The sequence below is a fragment of the Ranitomeya imitator genome, chromosome 1 (genome assembly GCF_032444005.1).
Source record: "Ranitomeya imitator isolate aRanImi1 chromosome 1, aRanImi1.pri, whole genome shotgun sequence".
Lineage (NCBI taxonomy): Eukaryota > Metazoa > Chordata > Amphibia > Anura > Dendrobatidae > Ranitomeya > Ranitomeya imitator.
Window position 1 is genome coordinate 337,480,754 of NC_091282.1, and position 20,432 is coordinate 337,501,185.

The following is a 20,432-nucleotide window of genomic DNA, read 5'->3' on the forward strand; positions in this document are numbered from 1 at the left end:
ACCAAACATGTGGAAGAAGGTGCTCTGGTCAGATGAAACCAAAAATCGAACTTTTTTGCAACAATGCCAAACGATATGTTTGGCATAAAGGCAACACAGCTCATCACCTTGAACACACCATCCTTACTGTCAAACATGGTGGTGGCAGCATCATGGTTTGGGCATTTTTTTTTCAGCAGGGACAGGAAAGATGGTTAAAATTGATGGGAAGAAGGATGGAGCCAAATACAGGACCATTCTTGAAGAAAACCTGTTGGAGTCTGCAAAAGACCTGAGACTGGGACGGAGATTTGTCTTCCAACAAGACAATAATCCCAAACATAAAGCAAAATCTACAATGGAATGGTTCAAAAATAAACGTATCCAGGTGTTAGAATGGTAAAGTCAAAGTCCAGACCTCAATCCAATCGAGAATCTGTGGAAAGAGCTGAAAACTGCTGTTCACAAACGATCTCCATCAAACCTCACTGAGATCGAGCTGATTGCCAAGGAAGAATGGGCAAGAATTTCAGTCTCTCGACGTCCAAAACTGATAGAGACATACCCCAAGGGACTTGCAGCTGTAATCGCAGCAAAAGGTGGCACAACAACGTATTAAGTTAAAGGGGCCGAATAATATTGCACTCCCCACTTTTCAGTTTTTGAATTTCCTTCAAAAATGTAAAATAATCAATACATTTCGTTCAACTTCACAATTGTGTTCCACTTGTTGTTGATTCTTCACCAAAAATTTACATTTGGTATCTTTATGTTTGAAGCATGACATGTGGGAAAAGGTTGAAAAGTTCCAGGGGGGCGAATACTTTCGCAAGGCACTGTATCTATCTATAGATAGATAGAAGGAATGAGATAGATATATAGATAGATCTATAGATATATGAATAGATAGATCTATGTATCTATCTATAGATATATGTATGAATAGATATATCTATGGATAGATGTTGATAGATATATGGATAGTTAGGCTACTTTCACACATCATTTTTTTTCCGTCAGGCAGGATCCGGCTAATTTTTGAAAAAACTGATCCGATGCAAATGGTGAAAAACTGATGCAACGGATCCGTTTTTTGAGAGAGAGAGAGAGAGAGAGAGAGAGAGAGAGTGTGAGAGAGAGAGTGAGAGTGAGAGAGAGAGAGAGTGTGAGAGAGAGAGAGAGTGTGAGTGAGTGAGTGAGTGAGTGAGTGAGAGAGAGAGAGAACACGAACGGAAACTGTGCATGATTTGAAAGGAAAAATGCATGAAAAAATGGATTCGGAGGCCGGATTCATCATTTCACGGCAAAACCCTGATGTGTGAAAGTAGATAGATAGATAGATCGATCTATCTATGAATAGATCTATAGATAGATATATCCATAGTTATACCTATAGATGTATCTATAGACATCCATCTATAGATTTATCCATAGATATATAATAGCAAGGCCGATATTGATTAATGAACATGTTTAATTAAAAAAAAAAAAAAACTGAAAAAATGGCGTGGGAGCTCCCACGCAATTTTCTGCGCCAGAGGGGGAAAGCCGATGGCCGGGGGCCAATAATTGTAGCCTGGGAAGGGGGTATTACCCATGGCCCTTCCCAAGCAATGAATATCAGCCCGCAGCTGTCTGCGTAGCCTTTACTGGCTATTAAATGGGGGAACCCCTCAAAAAATGACGTGGGTCCCCCTATATTTTATAGCCAGAAAGGCTACGCAGACAGCTGCGGGCTGATATTCATAGCCTAGAGAGGGGCCATGGATATTTGCTCCCCCGGCTACCAATACCAGCACCCAGCTGCCCCAGATATGGTGCATCTGTGAGATGCGCCAATTTCGACACTTAGCCCCTCTCTTCCCACTCCCCTGTAGCGGTGGGATATGGGGTAATAAGGGGTTAATGTCACCTTTGATTGTAAGGTGACATTAAGCCCAGTTAGTAATGGAGAGGCGTCAATAAGACGCCTATCCATTACTAATCCTATAGTAGTGAAAGAGTTTAAAAAAAAAAAAAAAGACACAGCCAGAAAAAAGTATTTTAATATTCTTAATTTCACCATACTTCCCATACTTGATCGCCTGCAAAAAAATTAAAAATAATAAACCAACCATATACTCCCTGTCCGACGCAGTCCAATTAATAACGAGTGTCCCACGACGATCTCCCCTATAGAATGGTGACCGGGTGATGTCCCTGCTCTATAGGGCCTCCAGTGACACACTGACAGGAGACAATGGCTCCTGCAGTGAATCACTGAAGAGGTTACCTGAGTTCAGGGTCTCACTTTATGGCAAAGCCGCGTGGGAATTTTCCTACACAGCAGTGCCACAAGTGAGAATGACTATTTCTCACAGCAGCAGAAGACTACATTGCGGAAGGATACCTTCCCTCATTGTACTGCTGGAGCCCTTGGAGAGCGGTCGTATCAGCTGATGTGGCTGCTCTCCACGGGAGATTGTCGTGGGACACTCATTTTAATTGGATATCTGCAGACACAGGGAGTATATTGTTTGCTTATTATTTTAATTTTTTTTTTTACAGGTGAGCAATGGCTTCGGGGTCAAGGTGATGGTGAGTATGTACTCTATATTGTATGTACTGTATGTCTATGTATGTACTGTATGTATGTTCTATATGTGTGTTGTATGTTCTGTTGTATGTACTGTATGTATGTAGTATGTACTGTATGTCTTATGTTGTATGTACTGTATTTGTTATATGTTGTACTGTTATATATGTTGTATGTACTGTCATTTTTTATGAACTGTTGTGTGTTGTATGTATTGTATGTTATGTTTGTACTGTTGTATGTACTGCATGTCATATGTTGTATGTACTGTATGTCATGTTGTATGTACTGTATGTAATATGTTGTATGTACTGTATATGTGTGTATTTATTTATTTTTTTACACATTAGCCGGATAATAGGACTAGTACTGTCCCATCATTGGCTAATGTGTCAATCACTGTCACCGTAGCAGGCATAGCCAATGGGACTTGTAGTCCCATCGAACGATGCCTGCACGCACACACACCCCCAAGACCCCCTCCAGACCCATGGACAGCCCGCCCACACACACAGACACGCGCAGTCTCCGCCCACACACTTCCCTCCTCTTGATCTGCAGCATTTCATTCGCTGCTAAACAGCAAATGTTTTTAACATCTGCGGTTTTGCTGCGGATGTGATGTGCCCGACTCAATGCAAGCCAATGGGTGCAGAAACGCTGCAGATCCGCACAAAGAATTGACATGCTGCGGAAAAAATGCTGCGTTTCCGCTCGTTTTTTTCCGCAGCATGTGCACAGCGGATTGGGTTTTCCATAGGTTTACATGGTACTGTAAACCGCATGGGAAACTACTGCAGATCCGTGGTAAAATCCGCAACGTGTGAACATGGCCTAAATTTGTGAGTATGACCAAAGAGTTAACACCTCCGTGGTGGTTCTGTTCAGAGCCTTCATCAGAATACAAGTGGTTTCAAATAAAGCCATGCCACCATTTATACCAAATTTGCCCCCCAAAAAATTTTTGCATGCCCAGCATATAAAATCAGGGTCATATGGCAGCAAAGTCGGAAATGTCTATTTCACATGGATTGTTTTTTAAAGTGGATCTTAAAGGCACTCTGTCAGCACAGAATGACGGTTGAAACCAAGTACAGGACCTCGGTGCACCCTTGACATGACCAAACATTTAACTACACCTTCCCACCTACTTGTTTTCTGTTGATCTCCACCCTTCTTTGGCTATATAAAGCCTGAGCTGTCAATCAAAGAAGAGCGGGGCAGAGATAAAGAGAAAAGAAGTAGGCAGGAAGATGCAGTTAAATTTTTGGTCACGCCACTTTGTACCGAGGGCCTGCACTTGGTACCGAGGGCCTGCACTTGGTTTCGACAGTCATTCCGTGCTGACAGAATCTCTTTAAAGAGAATCATTCACTCTAATAACACCACGGCAATAAGAATCAGAATCTGGTTGCATGATTGCAGTCAGGTATGTTTTACTCAAACGCTCCAGTGTTTCAGAGAAAAAAATACTTTTAGGAGCCAGCCGGGGACTATAGGGAGAAATTAGACAAATCGGATGCCGCTCCCAACCGGTTTCTCCTTGCACAGCTCTATCCCAAATTGTAGGAGAGATTTGTCAAACAACTGGAGCGATACTGGGAGAAATCTGCCGAGGGCTCTGCTGGACTGGTCCGGCTTCTAGTGGTTTTTCAAACTATACTAAAGTATTTCAGAAAAAAAATACTATGCATCCAGTGATACATGCTTCGGCCAGCATGAATCAAGTGACTGGTTTCCTTTAACTTCTGGAATGTATCACACTCTAAAAAGAAAAACAAAACAAAACTGTAGATATAAAGACTCATCGCGGTAAAGAATTGGACACAATTTCTATGGCCACTATATTACCGATGCGTACCATACAAATTTGCTACATAAATGAAACAAAGGGATTGCCCGGCCTTAGGCCACTATTTGCATACTTATGGCCACATTCCGACAAAATGTATCTGGCCAAGCTCACTTTGCTTGCATTGAGTAAGGCCATGCCCATCTAGTCAGCATGTGACCACATGTATGTAAATCACATACTTGTGGTCACATGACCACCGTTTCCAGTGCTGCATTGAGTAAGGCCATGCCCATCTAGTCAGCATGTGACCACATGTATGCCAGCACCAGAAAATCCTTACAGCGCATAGTGCACATGTCACGACCCACAAGGGTCCGTCCAGCAGACAGCACAATATTTACCATCAACGGGATGGAAAAAGGGGGAGGAAGGCACTAATCGTAGGGAACGAGGGATGGGACACCTAACTCAGCCTGAGCCTGTCCCTAAGCTCCCCTAACGCCCTATGCGGATCCTTCCTCACCGCCGCCGTCATGTACCTGGTCCCTAGCTGTCACCTCACTAAACCTTGGCTAGTGCACTGGCCGGCAAGGACGCTAGCCTCACCACTGCAGATGGTGTAAACACAGGGGATAGTGACAAGCAGGCTCTGCTGCCAAGCTCTACACCGCAGAGGATACAGAAACAGGACCCGGAACTCCACAGAAGTAGCAGTTTCAGCGCTGACACCAGAGGGCTGCAACAGCAAGGCTGGTCTACATAGAAAAAACTTTATCAAAAACAGTCAGCTGATGCATCAAGTGACTATTTAAAGGATGGTGGGAGTGGTCACCACCCACAACAGCTGACCAGCAAACACACCAACTGCCAGCAAGGAAACTGATATTAACCCTTGCTGGCCTGAAAGGAAAAAACACATTTAAATTAAAACAGAACCAGAGCTGTCACGAATTCCACAAAATGAGTTGTGACAGTATGAGATGTGAGGAATAGGATTCACAAGTCTGCAGTCACACAGAGTGACTGCAGACTTGTACCCGAACGTCGGACGATCCTTTTAAAAAGCAGCCAAGAGAAGGAAAAAAAAAAAAAAAATTTAAATAAGCTATAGAAGTGACTTGTACAGAATTTTCTGCCCACAGCTGGACAATATTGCTAACTCTGCAGCTAACAATACACCATGTACAGTATATCTGCTTAATATGGCGGGACTAGCCCCTGCCCAACACCATTGGGGGTATAAGGATCAGGCAGTTGACTGCCCACTCCTTTTGTGCTCAGGGTGATAAGCTGCCATTAGAGAAGTCTGCGAAAGGCTTCTTTCCTTCTCCCCAATGTTAACACATGCATGCTTGACCAAAGAGAAGTATGCATGTGTATAGGGAGGTTTTGAAAGGTAGCTGTTGGCTGATCAAGCAGATCAAATTTGTATGGACAACTATACTATACATTTTATTCTATCAAAATGTCTCACTAATTAAAAAGAGGCTGTTCACTGCTTTTATATTGATCACATAGCTTAACGGAAGTTATCAATGTAAGATCATGGAGGTTTGACACTTTGGACCCCCATCAATCAGCTGTTATCTCTGGTGGCTGGATGTCAGGGACAACAGATCCACCCAATAGAAGAAACACAAGGTGACTGTCAATCTTCCTCGATCTGGGGTTCCATGCAAGATCTCGCCTCGTGTGTAAGGACGATTCTGAGAAAGGTCAGCAATCAGCCCAGAACTACACATGAGGACCAGGTCAAAGACCTGAAGAGTGCTAGGACCACAGTTTCAAATATTACCGTTAGTAACACACTATACCGTCATGGATTAAAATCTGGAAGGGCACGCAAGGCCCCCCTGCTCACGCCATCACATGTCCAAGCCCATTTGAATTTCGCCAATGACCATCGGAATGATCCAGAGGAGGCATGGGAGAATGTCATATGGTCAGATGAGGCCAAAATAGAACTTTTTGGTATCAACTCCACTTGCTGTGTTTGGAGGAAAAAGGATGATTCTTCTGATTTATTCACACCGAGGGGCTGGGATTCACAGGCAGGGCGTCCGCACAGGCGCAGTCAGCTAGACTGCATATGAGGACAGAGGACAGGCAGCGCTCGCTGCGCCTGCCCAAGGCATGACAAAAGAGCGCAGGCGCCGGCTGATTTCAAAACAGCGCTGAGGAGGCGGCGCCAAGAAGACTTGAGTGACGGCTGTGAGGCGTCTGCAGCAGGGGGGGGGAAAGGCCTGCCTCCAGGACTGAAGACAGGTATTTAGGACAAATTACAAAACGGATTATTTCTGCAGTTACAGCACCAATAACTAAAAGAGCCACCTTGTCAGAATGCAGCATTACTGCTGCACAAGGTGGCTCTTTAAGTTTAAAACGCCTGGGGAGGGGGGTGACAGGTTCCCTTTAACTAAATTTTTGGATTGAAAATCAGGTTTCACTGGCATCAGGGAGAAATAAAAAATCTAGTCTAGGAATCAAAAAGCACAAAAACAAGCTTGTTTAATATTTGTAATGGAAGCTTTCATCTGCTTTGTATTCTGCTATATTGTAAGCAAAATCATGCCCTAGAACAGGGGTGGGGAAGCTCCAGCCCCCGGGCAGATTCCTGGGGACCACAGTGCTTGGACCCGCAGGCAGCGGTGTTCTGATGGTCACCAGCCTTTTAGTTTCTTTTTGCTCTGTGAGCATGCACACGCAGTGTTCACTACTCAGCGCTGATGCACTTGCAATAACAGATTGAGTACTGACACCAGTGCCAGAGTCACTTACTTTGTGAGGGGGAATTAGAGCACCATTTGTATGGCCCCCGAAGGATGGTATAAATATTCAAATGGCCCTTGGCAGAAAAAAAAAAAAAAAAAAAAAAAAGATTCCCCATCCTTGCCCTAGAAGATGGTGTTTGAATCAAGGTTGAATTTTTATTTATTTCAATGCTATTACTTGAAGAGGTTGTCCACTATTAACGTCTGATCGGTCGGGGTGACACCCAGCACCCCCGCCTATGTGGACACCGGCCGGAAATGGTCACATTCAGACCTGCTATGTCTTCTAATAGTGGCCGCAGCAGGGTACTGCACATCCAATGCCTCTTATTCAAATCCTATTCAAATCAATAGTAGACAAATGCAGCGGACGCTATCAAAAGATGGCCAGTGAGCACTTCCAGTCGGCCACCAATAATTGGCAGGGGTGCCAGACCCAGACCGATAGGACATTGAAGGCCTTTAGGATCCACTATTTGGACAACCCCTCCTCATACCCCACACTTGTCTCCAATAAAATAAATCCCTTATACTCGCCTCCTGTGCAAGCGCTGTTGCCACTGTGCCAGCAATAGCTCTCCCTGGGGATCCCATGCAGTTATTGTGACACGTGACCCCTGCATCCACTCGGTTCTGGCGTCTCCGCCTTCAGACAAATTGAACATGAAGAGGAAGTCCGGGCTGCAGCTGATGTCCGAGTTAATTTTCATGTTAAATTTGTCCAATGACGGAGACAGTGACGCCAAGAAAAGTAGAATGAACAGCGCTCCATCCGGGTGTAGAAATCTTTGAAAAAAGATTTTCAAAGATTTCTACACCCGGATGGAGCGCTGTTCATTCTACTTTTCTTGGCTTGACTATATCCGGGACGGTTCCCTGGATGTTGAACGGGCGCCCCAGGACTGTGAGTGCTGTCAGCTTTTGCTTGTTGTAGGAGACAGTGACGCCAGCGCCGACTGGACACCAAGGTCACGTGTCATAACACGGGAGCCCTGCAGAGAGTTGAGTAAAAGCTTTTTTATTTTATCGGGACCAAGTGTAGAGTATGAGAAGCGGTTGTCGTAGTAGTGGAAAACCTCTTTAAGACACAGGTTCTCCGGAATCTACCGTAGTAGCCAGAACAAAGATGTTCAGGCGCATTTGTCCTGTCCAAACAGAACAATAGGATACTTTTTTTGTTTAAAAGAATCCATCCTCAGGTTTTTGCTGTGTAATCTGAGAGCAGCATGATATCGGGGCAGTGACCGTGATTTTAGCAATGTATAACTTACTGGTCTGTTTGCTGTCAGTATGATGAAAATCACAGTTTTAACTGCAGCCAATCTACCTACTGAGCACTATACAACCCCGCCCACATCACTGGTTGGCAGCTTTATGTGTACACTGTGCATAGGCAGAAAGCTTACAATCTCTGGTGAGGGCGGGGCTATAAATAATTCATGAATATGGAGGACTACATGGCAGCACATTTTCTAGCCTTTCCTGCTGATAAAACTGTGATTTTATCACAGCTACAGCAAGTGACACATTGCTGGAATCAGGGTCTCTATCTCTACATCATGCTGCTCTCAGATTAGGTGGCAAAAACGTGGTGGTAGATTACCCTCTATAAAATCGGGTCTGAAAATGGGCAAACAAATGCCAAAAGGTACCGAACTGGTATATGTGTCTGCATTACTTACATTATAGATGTTGTTCATTTAAAAATAAAAGGCAAATTCTTATAACTTAAAAAAAATAACAAACAAACACATTACTTAAGCCTTGATGCCACTGACACTCCAGGGCCACCTTCCATGTTCCTTGGAATTCTTTGCTGGAAATGCTGCAGTGGTGACCCCTGCAGTCAATCATGGTCTCGGTAATGCAGAGGAGATTGCCATAACACTGCTGAGGGCAGTGATTGACTGCAGCCGTCACATGTTGTAGATGGAACATCAGACCTGGGAATATGAATGGGACAAAGCTGCAATGCGCAGCACATCCACACTAGGATGTACATGCATATTTACATTAGAAGCAGGTCTATGGAATGGGCTAAGTATAGAACTGAGCCCACTACAGCTACAGCAGGTGCTGGCTGCGTCATACAGCAAAAATATGCCACTAAGGGTACCTTCACACTGACCAACTTAACAACGATATCGCTAGCGATCCGTGACGTTGCAGCGTCCTGGATAGCGTTATCGTTGTGTTTGACACGCAGCAGCGATCTGGATCCTGCTGTGACATCGTTGGTCGGAGCAGAAAGGCCAGAACTTTATTTCGTCGCTGGATCTCCCGCAGACATCGCTGAATCGGCGTGTGTGACGCCGATTCAGCGATGTCTTCACTAGTAACCAGGGTAAACATCGGGTTACTAAGTGCAGGGCCGCGCTTAGTAACCCGATGTTTACCCTGGTTACCAGTGTAAATGTAAAAAAAAAAAAAAACACTACATACTTACATTCCGGTGTCTGTCCCTCGGCGTTCTGCAGTCCTGCACTGTGTCAGCGCCGACTGGCCGTAAAGCAGAGCACAGCGGTGACGTCACCGCTCTGCTTTACGGCCGGCGCTTACAGTGCAGGGAAGCAGAACGCCGGGGGACGCGACAGACACCGGAATGTAAGTATGTAGTGTTTGTTTGTTTTTTTACTTTTACGCTGGTAACCAGGGTAAACATTGGGTTACTAATCGCGGCCCTGCGCTTAGTAACCCGATGTTTACCCTGGTTACCCGGGGACCGGCATCGTTGGTCGCTGGAGAGCTGTCTGTCTGACAGCTCTCCAGCGACGCTGCAGCGATCGGCAACGTTGTCTTGATCGCTGCAGCATCGCTAAATGTGACGGTACCTTAATAGCAGCGATCAAAGCTATATGTGTACGTGAGCCCATACAGCTCTGGCAAAAATTAAGAGACCACTGCAAAATGTTCAGTTTGTCTGATTTTTCTTCTTTATATGTATATTTGTGAGTAAAATGTAAATTGTTCTTTTATTCTATAAACTACTGACAACACGTCTCTGAAGTTCCAAGCAACATTTTGTGGAATAACCATGATTTCTAGTCACAGATTTCATGCCTTTTGGCATGCTTTCCACCAGTCTTTCACACTGCTTCTGGCACAAAAATGTAATCAGTTCTTTTTTGTTTGATGGCTTGTGACTATCCATCTTCCCCTTGATTACATTCCAGAGGTTTTCAATGGGGTTCAGGTCTGGAGATTGGGCTGCCCATGACAGGGATTTGATGTTGTGGTCCTTCATCCACACCTTGATTGACCTAGCTGTGTGGCATGGAGCATTGTCCTGCTGGAAAAAACCAGTCCTCAGAGTTGGGGAACATTGCCTGAGCAGAAGGAATCAACTGTTAAGCCCCATACAAGGTTATCCTGGTGGAAAGCATGCCAAGACACATGAAAGCCGTGATTAAAAATCATGGTTATTCCACAAAATATTGATTTCTGAACTTTTCCTGAGTTAAAACATTAGTATTGTTGTTTCTAAATGATTATGAACTTGTTTTTTTTTCATTATTTGAGGTCTGCAAGCAATGCATTTTTTTGTTATTTTGACCATTCCTCATTTTTAGAAGATAAATACAACATTTATTGCTTGGAACTTCGGAGACATGTTGTCAGTAGTTTATAGAATAAATTAATAATTTACATTTTACTAAAAAAAAATATACCTATAAGGCTGCCGTCACACTAGCAGTATTTGGTCAGTATTGTACATCAGTATGTGTATTTAAAACCAGGAGTGGGTGATAAATGCAGAAGTGGTGCATATGTTTCTGTTATCCTGTACTGAGCGGTCACATGGTACCGCTCATTACAGTAATGAATATGCAGCTCCACCTCCCATAGGGGTGGAGCCGCATATTCATTACTGTAATGAGCGGTAATGGTGACCGCTCACTACAGGAAGAATATGCAGCGTCGGGAGTAGCAGGGACTGCACCGCGCCAGGAGCAGGTAAGTAAACGGGGAGGGGGGGAGCGCAGCGCTGCGCGATATTTACCTCTCCTCGTTCCGGTGCGGCTCAGTCATCAGCGTCCTCTGGCTGTGACGCTCAGGTCAGAGGGCGCAATGACTAGTCAGTGCGCGCCCTCTGCTGAACGTCAGTGCTAGATGGAGCCGCACCTGAACGAGGAGCAGGTGAAAGTGCCGGGGTTCCTGAGCGACGGAGAGGTGAGCAGGTGATTTTTTTTTTTTTTTATCGCAGCCACAGCATATGGGGCAAGTGACTGTATGGATCATCTTATGGGGCCATAACGATTGTGCAGCACTATAATGGTGCAAGTGACTGTATGGAGCATCTTATGGGGCCATAACGATTGTGCAGCACTATAATGGGGCAAGTGACTGTATGGAGCATCTTATGGGGCCATAACGATTGTGCAGCACTATAAGGGGCAAGTGACTGTATGGAGCATCTTATGGGGCCATAACAATTGTGCAGCACTATAAGGGGCAAGTGACTGTATGGAGCATCTTATGGGGCCATAACGTTTGTGCAGTACTATAATGGGGCAAGTGTCTGTATGGAGCATCTTATGGGGCCATAACGGTTGTGCAGCATTATATTGGGCAAATGTGTCTATGGAGCATCTTATGGGGCCCTTATTACCCTTTATGCAGGATTATATGGGGCATATTTTAATATGGAGCATTTAATGGGGCCCATCAAACTTTATGGAGCATTATATGGGGCTCCTGATTCAATATGGATATTCAAAAACACTTAACCTACTGATGTCTCAATTACAGTGCCGGCAAAAAAAAATCTTTACAAGACTGCCAAATAGCAAAAGCGGCTGAGCAGCACATAGCAACCAATCAGAGGGCAGCTTTCGCTTTACCAGAGAAGTGAAAACTGAGCGTTGATTGGTTGATATTTGCAACAAAGCCAGCTTTAATATTAGACAGTTTTTTATTATCTCCCCCATTGTGCACACTTTTAAAAAGTGAAATTATGATGTGGATTTTATATGTAAAGTTTTCTTTTACTGCGCAAATGTAAAGATTTTTTTTGCCGGCACTGTAATTTTACTTTTATTGGTATCTATTTTTACTTTTGACATTTACCGGTAGCTGCTGCATTTGCCACCCTAGGCTTATACTCGAGTCATTAAGTTTTCCCAGTCTTTTGTGGCAAAATTAGGGGGGGTCGGCTTATACTCGGGTCGGCTTATACTCGAGTATATACGGTAATTACTCAGGGGGCACATGTCACAGAGGGGGTCCGTGGACATGTGTCTGGCTAGTACCAGCATGTTGGGTGCCCATGATCCGGAAGTGGCAGTGCTTTGGATGCAGCACATGTTCGCTGCCGTCTAATGAACGCAGGTAAATCCGCATGTGATCACTGAACCGTGCGGAATCACAGCGTGCAATACATTGTATGGGTGAGATTTCTCTTACAGGTGATCCGCAGGTGTCTGTGGCGCATAGTGGACATGGGATTTCTTGAAATCACATCCACTATACTGTAACATTTGGTCACTTCGGAGGTATGCAGCATCCAACCCGCGGCGATTACTGACCGTGGGAACCTAGCCTTAGATATGTTCTTCAAAAGTGTGTCCTGAACATAACGCCAGTGCACAGTGTGATTTCAGCCATACTGGGGTTCACTGCAGTAGCTTAGCTACCGAGGGGGCAGAGGGTGCGGGCGCCCCGGGCCCGATGCTCTGAGGGGGTCCACCCGGAGCTATGCTACTGTACTGCAGCGCGCCGATACAGTTACATTTTGCGGCAGAGCAGGGAGAATCGATCTCCCTGTTCTGCCGCCCGCCCATTATGGGGACCCGAGCAGGCGGGGGGCTCGATGCCAGCAGTGGGACCCCACCCTCATCGGAAGATCAGCTGTACCGGCATTTAGCCGATACAGCTGATCGCAATGATGGGAGGAGCGCTGCGCTCCTACTCCCATCATCCCCCTGTCAGTGATGAAGTCACTGTTCGGCGCCCGATGTCAGGAAATCAGCGGGAGCAGCGCAGGAACCAGGAAGAAGAGAGGTGAGTATGTATTTTTTATGGGTGCTGCCGCCTTATTACAGGGTCTGCCTATGGGGGGGGGGCTGCCTTATTACAGGGTCTGCCTATGGGGGGGCTGCCTTATTACAGGGTCTGCCTATGGGGGGCTGCCTTATTACAGGGTCTGACTATGGGGGCTGCCTTATTACAGGGTCTGCCTACAGGGGTGCTGCCTTATTACAGGGTCTGACTATGGGGGTGCTGCCTTATTACAGGGTCTGATTATGGGGGTGCTGCCTTATTTCAGGGTCTGATTATGGGGGTACTGCCTTATTACAGGGTCTGACTATGGGGGTACTGCCTTATTTCAGGGTCTGATTATGGGGGTACTGCCTTATTACAGGGTCTGACTATGGGGGTACTGCCTTATTTCAGGGTCTGATTATGGGGGTACTGCCTTATTACAGGGTCTGACTATGGGGGTGCTGCCTTATTACAGGGTCTGCCTATGGGGGTGCTGCCTTATTACAGGGTCTGCCTATGGGGGTGCTGCCTTATTACAGGGTCTGCCGCCTTATTACAGTGTCTGCCTATGGGGGCTGCCTTATGCTATAGTCTGCCTATGGGGAGTGCATTATAGTATATTGTGGACTATTTGGTGCATTATGCTACTGTATATGGAGGCTATTTAGGGGGCCACCATACAGTATGGAGATTACAGTGTGGGGGTCATTATACATTGTTGGAGCCATCAAACAGTTTGGGGGCTACTAAGGAGTCAGTATACTGTGTGGGTGGTACTATAGAGTGAGGGGGCATTATACTGTGTATAAGAGAGCATCTTGCTGTTCATAGGGGAGCTGTACAGGGGGGAGACTCGGGACATTATTAAATGTAAAGTGGGCACTTATTGTTATAGGGGAATGTAGGTTACTGTGGCTATCAAAGGGGCACACAGGGCAATATTACTTTCTAGGGGGCAAAATATGGGCATGGTTTTCCAGGGCACTTGCACCCGGCATTACTATATTATAGAGGGGTGCTTTAGAATTTAGAGGGCACAGAGAACCACACAGCAGGTGCAGTAACATACGGCAGCAGTGGCTCAGTATTGGGGCATCAGGGGCAGAAATAGGGACACACACGGCAGCAGCGGCTCAGTATTGTGGTATCAGGTACAGTAATAGGGACCTATACGGCAGCAGCGGCTCAGGATTGGGGTATCAGGTGTAGTAATAGGGACACATATGGAAGCAGTGGCTCAGCATTGGGGTATCAGGTGCAGTAATAGGGACACATACGGCAGCAGTGGCTCAGCATTGGGGTATCAGTTGCAGTAATAGGGACACATACGGCAGCAGCGGCTCAGTACTGGGGTATCAGGTGTAGTAATAGGGACACATACGGCAGCAGCGGCTCAGTATCGGGGTATCAGGGGCAGTAATAGGGTCACATACGGCAGCAACGGCTCAGTATTGGGGTATCAGGTGCAGTAATAGGGACACATACGGCAGCAGCAGCTCAGTATCGGGGTATCAGGGGCAGTAATAGGGTCACATACGGCAGCAGCTGCTCAGTATTGGGGCAGCAGCTGCTCAGTATTGGGGTATCAGCAGGATGAGGAGTTTGTGCAGGTTGGGAATAGATGATGATGGGGCTGGAATATGAGGTGTGAAACGTGTCTTTGTTGTATTTTCTGCAGGCGAGTTGTGGCTGGAAGAAGTTGTCATGTCGGTCTGGGCCAGATGGAAAAAGACGGGAAAAAATGAACGATTCCATCAGAAAGAACGTCAGCGGTAAGTGATTATCTGCAACTGTACTGTGATCTGTTATATGTTCTGTAGGACTAGTATCTACCACTGACCATATGGCGGTAATATTCATATTTCGGCCTTACTAACTATCTTACTATGTTACTATATTGGTCTTTATATAGAGATTTTGGCCGGCTTCACACTCAGCGTATGAAAATACGGTCCGTATATTACGGCCGTAATACGCTGAAAATTCCCGAAAATAGTGGTCCGTAGCTCCTCCGTAGGCAGGGTGTTTCAGCGTTTTTTGCTCATGGCATCCTCCGTATGTAATCCGTATGTCATCCGTACTGCGTGTTTTTATCGCAGGCTTGCAAAACCGACATACGGATATACAAGGGATCCATGTATATGTGAGGCGCCCTCTGCTGGCTGTTCCTAGATCGTGGGAACTTTCCTAGAAAGCTCCCTGGCTCGAGATCATAAGAGGACAACCAGCAGAGGGCGCCTCACCGCAAATGCAGGTAAATATAGGTCAATGACCTACTTTACCTACATTCTCCGGGGTTTTGCAGACATGAGCAATGTTGCATTAGCAAAGCTCGTGGCTGCAAAATATTTTAACCCCTTCAGATGGATTTACATCGTTGGACTTTACAGATCTGCGGAAGGTAAGGATATTGTTGGTTTATTATGTTTTTTTGTTACAGAACGAGGGTCTTCAGTGATTGGATTGGGCGTTCAATAAAATATTAAAACAACCTTTGTTTTTATTTCATTAAAACAATGTTTAATAATGTGTTTGTGTATTTTTATAACCCTTTACTAGTATTGGATTAATAATGGATAGGTGTCATAATTGACGCCTCTCCATTATTAATTTGGCTTAATGTCACCTTACAATAGCAAGGTGGCATTAACCCTTCATTACCCCATATCCCACCGCTACACGGGAATGGGAAGAGAGTGGCCAAGTGCCAGAATAGGCGCATCTTCCAGATGTGCCTTTTCTGGGGTGGCTGGGGGCAGATGTTTTTAGCCAGGGGGGGCCCAATAACCATGGACCCTCTCCAGGCTATTAATATCTGCCCTCAGTCACTGGCTTTACCACTCTGGCGGAGAAAATTGTGCGTGAGCCCACGCCAATTTTTTCCGCCATTTAACCCCTTAATTTACTAGCTAGAACGGCCAAATTTTGCATAGACACCCTACTGACATTAGTAGTGTAGAATATTAGAATATGCAAAAAAATGGTGATATGAGATGGTTTACTGTATGTAAACCAGGTCTCATATCATGTCGGGTTTAGGAAGGAGAAAGCAAAAGCCGGTAATTGAATTACCGGCTTTAAAGCTATCTCGCGCTGTATGAAGTAATAATATATATACATATATGTGTCTCACTGATTATATATATATATATATATATATATATATACCTATTCTATGTGTAGACATTTATTCTACCTATTCTACTGGAAGCTGTCAGTGTGATTTTACTGTACACCGCAATGAATTGCCGGCTTTTCTCTCTAACAGCGCTGCGGATTTCTCGCAAGTCACACTGCTGGTCCGTGTGTGATCCGTATTTTTGGGGCTTCCATAGACTTTCATTGACGTTTAATTTGTGCAATACGGTGACAAACGCAGCATGCTGCGATTTTCTACGGCCGTAGAAAGCCGTATAATACTGATCAGTTTAATACGGCGGATAGGATAGGATAGGATAGGATAGGGCAGCACGGTGGCGCAGTGGTTAGCACTACAGCCTTGCAGCGCTGGGGTCCTGGGTTCTAATCCCACCCAGGACAACATCTGCAAAGAGTTTGTATGTTCTCTCCGTGTTTGCGTGGGTTTCCTCCGGGCACTCCGGTTTCCTCCCACATTCCAAAGACATACTGATAGGAATTCTAGATTGTGAGCCCAATCGGGGACAGTGATGATAATGTGTGCAAACTGTAAAGCGCTGCGGAATATGTTAGCGCTATATAAAAATAAAGATTATTATTATAGGAGCAGGGGCATAGAGAATAATTGTGCCGTATGTTTTGCGAGTTTTACGGACGTAGTTTCTGCGCTCTTACGTCCATAAAACTCGCAAGTGTGAAGCCGGCCTTTCAGTAATAGAGCGGTCATCTGCTGAGGTTCTGCTCCACTATTAGGGTGCGTCATCGAGTTGTAATCAAGGTTACATGGTTAGGGGCCCACTCGTAGGTTTCGCCCCCCTGAACCAATACCCTAGCTACGCCTCTGGTTCACTGGGTATCCTCTCTCCTACGTACCGGTGGTGGCATCCACAGCTCAGGTACAGAGGATCAGAACCTTCACGGATCTGAAAAGATCCATAAATCTTCTGTTGCCCTGGAATAAAGGTCTACAATCACACAGGGGCGAGGCCGCCTGCTGAAGATACAGGTTGTGTGAAGATCTGAAAACAGGGCAGGGGCACAGGGTGCTGCCAGGAATGGTTTACCTGCAGGCTCGCTCTTCCGTGCCACAATTCCCAAAATACAGGCCTCTCTGTGATCCGCTGGCATAAGTGTGCCAAAGGTCACGGTGTCTCATAGCGGATCATGTACTGGGGTGGCCCATGCTGGGAATATCAGGTGATCGGAGAACAAGTAAAAATAGATCCATGGAACCCATAAGATCATGTGGACGGGGTGCAGAGCAGTGGTCAGACACAGACAGGGGAGGGAAGCAGAGCAGTGGTCAGACACGGACAGGGGAGGGGAGCAGAGCAGTGGTCAGACACGGACAGGGGAGGGGAGCAGAGCAGTGGTCAGACACGGACAGGGGAGGGGAGCAGAGCAGTGGTCAGACACGGACAGGGGAGGGGAGCAGAGCAGTGGTCAGACACGGACAGGGGAGGGGAGCAGAGCAGTGGTCAGACACGGACAGGGGTGCAGAGCAGTGGTCAGACACGGACAGGGGAGCAGAGCAGTGGTCAGACACGGACAGGGGAGCAGAGCAGTGGTCAGACACGGACAGGGGAGCAGAGCAGTGGTCAGACACGGACAGGGGCGCAGAGCAGTGGTCAGACACGGACAGGGGAGCAGAGCAGTGGTCAGACACGGACAGGGGCGCAGAGCAGTGGTCAGACACGGACAGGGGCGCAGAGCAGTGGTCAGACATGGACAGGGGCGCAGAGCAGTGGTCAGACATGGACAGGGGCGCAGAGCAGTGGTCAGACATGGACAGGGGCGCAGAGCAGTGGTCAGACATGGACAGGGGCGCAGAGCAGTGGTCAGACATGGACAGGGGCGCAGAGCAGTGGTCAGACATGGACAGGGGCGCAGAGCAGTGGTCAGACATGGACAGGGGCGCAGAGCAGTGGTCAGACATGGACAGGGGCGCAGAGCAGTGGTCAGACATGGACAGGGGCGCAGAGCAGTGGTCAGACATGGACAGGGGCGCAGAGCAGTGGTCAGACATGGACAGGGGCGCAGAGCAGTGGTCAGACATGGACAGGGGCGCAGAGCAGTGGTCAGACATGGACAGGGGCGCAGAGCAGTGGTCAGACATGGACAGGGGCGCAGAGCAGTGGTCAGACATGGACAGGGGCGCAGAGCAGTGGTCAGACATGGACAGGGGTGCAGAGCAGTGGTCAGACATAGACAGGGGCACACTGGTCCCCAATGATCTGATGCCCAGGAGGAGCCATGCCCCACTACTGCCATGAAAACAATACAAGTGCACAGACCCTGATTCTACAGGACAAGTGCACACTATGTAATAGCAGTGTAGCACAGCAAGCAGTGATACTGACCCAGGTGCAGCCTCTGGTGCAGTACCGGTGTTTATAGCCTCCACATCCATGCACACCGCTTACCATCCATCCTCGTGTGCCCGCTGTTATCTGCTTCTGTCCTGTGTGTACACATAAGGGCAAACTGACAGCCACAGGCCACGCCCATCAGCCGAGGCACTGGGAGGCGTGGCTACAGCTGCAGTCCTCACCCTGCACAGGAGCAGGCGGCGGCCGGTAGAGCGGCTCCTCCACTCCGCCCAGTCACTGGCTTACCGCAGCCATTTTGGGGTGGGCTGCAGGCAGAGTTTTATGAAGTCTTTGAAAAAATGGCAGGAAAATAGAGACAAAATAGTAGTCTCATTATATTATTAATATATTATGCGCCTCATAGACCTGTGACGAAGTCTGTAACTTCTTACGCAGGTGCGAATAGATCGGAGGTCGTTTTTCGTGGTCTTCATTGTAGCCGCTCCGCTCTAGACGGTTCAGAGCTGTGTGACTACATCGGATCTGCTGGAGCGAGGACCTCAGCGCTGAAGCGTCTAGATCGGGGTTGATTCCTTGAGCTCCTCATACAGATTCCATTCTAGTCCACGCTTCTGGCTTTTTAATGCTTTTTTATGGAATTTCTCAAGGTTTTAACCCCTTCATGACCAGCGCTGTTTTCGGTTGTCGCTCCCCTCCTTCCCAGAGCCATAACTTTTTTATTTTTCTGTTAATATGGCCTTGTGAGGGCTTAGGCTGTGTGCCCACGTTGAGTTTTTTTATTCGTTTCTTCCGCATTTTTGCCACAGCGGAAACATTTAATCGCGTTTCCATGCAATCCTATGGGATTTTGCAGTTGCTGTGCCCATACTGCAGATGTTCCTGCTGCTGATTTTCCCGCTGCCGAATCGCATAGCGGTAAAATCCGAAGCATGTTCATTATTTCTGCGGAATCGCGGCAATTCAGCCTCCATAGGATTGCATTTAAACCCTCACTTTACGCATGTGGCTATGCCCACAATGCGTACAGTGAGCGCTTCATGTGCGGCTGGTACCCAGGGTTTGGAGGAGAGGAGACTCTCCTTCAGGCCCTGGGATCCATGTTCATGTAAAAAAAAAATATTAAAATAGGGAGATACTTACCTTCTGATAGCCCCCGAAGTCCTCCCGCCTCTCAACGGTGCAAGCGGCGGCTTCCATTCCCAGGGATGTATTGCGCGAATCACCTGAGATGACATCGCGGTGACCCGACCGTGACGTCAGAAAGGTCCTTCGCGTAAAGCGTCCCTGGGAACGGAACGTATCGCCGCTGGTCTGGCCGCATCTTCTCCTGTATGCAATCACGTGGGGCCGCCGATTACAGTAATTAATATGCGGCTCCACCCCTATAGGAGGTGGAGCCGCATATTCATTACTGTAAATGAGCGGCCCCACGTGAACACATACAGGAGAAGATGCGGCCAGACCGGGAAGCAGCGACAGCCAACGAGGGAGCCTGGTGAGTATTTTCAGAACGCGGGGGGGGGGGGGGGGGGACAGATCTTTATTTTAAACACTATTATTCAAGATATGAATCGGGGCTTCAGCATCAGTGGGGGGACAGCGCTTAATGTAGCGCTGTCTCCTGCACGGCACATGGACTGCACACGGACAACGTCCGTGTGCGGTCCGTGTTTTACACGGACCCATTGACTTTAATGGGTCCGTGTAATACGTGCGCTCCCACGAACACTGACATGTCTCCGTGTTTGGCACACAGAGACACGGTCCGCAAAAAATCAATGACATCTGAACAGATGCATTGATTTTAATGGGTCTACGTGTGTCAGTGTCTCCGGTATGTGAGGAAACTGTCACCTCACGTA

The 20,432-nt window shown here is 46.9% G+C and overlaps 1 protein-coding gene across 3 annotated transcripts in view; it reads right to left on the reverse strand.

Annotated features, from left to right (window-relative positions):
- Positions 1 to 18,733, reverse strand: part of ACACB (acetyl-CoA carboxylase beta) — a 295,391-nt gene extending 276,658 nt beyond the window's left edge. For 2 of the 3 annotated variants that reach the window (XM_069759519.1, XM_069759501.1), the window contains exon 1: positions 18,664 to 18,733. The gene's annotated coding sequence lies outside the window, so the exon portion shown is untranslated. Of the gene's footprint in view, positions 1 to 18,600 lie in introns of all 3 variants that reach the window. The other variant, XM_069759510.1, reaches the window with a different exon arrangement.
- Positions 18,734 to 20,432: the final 1,699 nt, after the last annotated feature.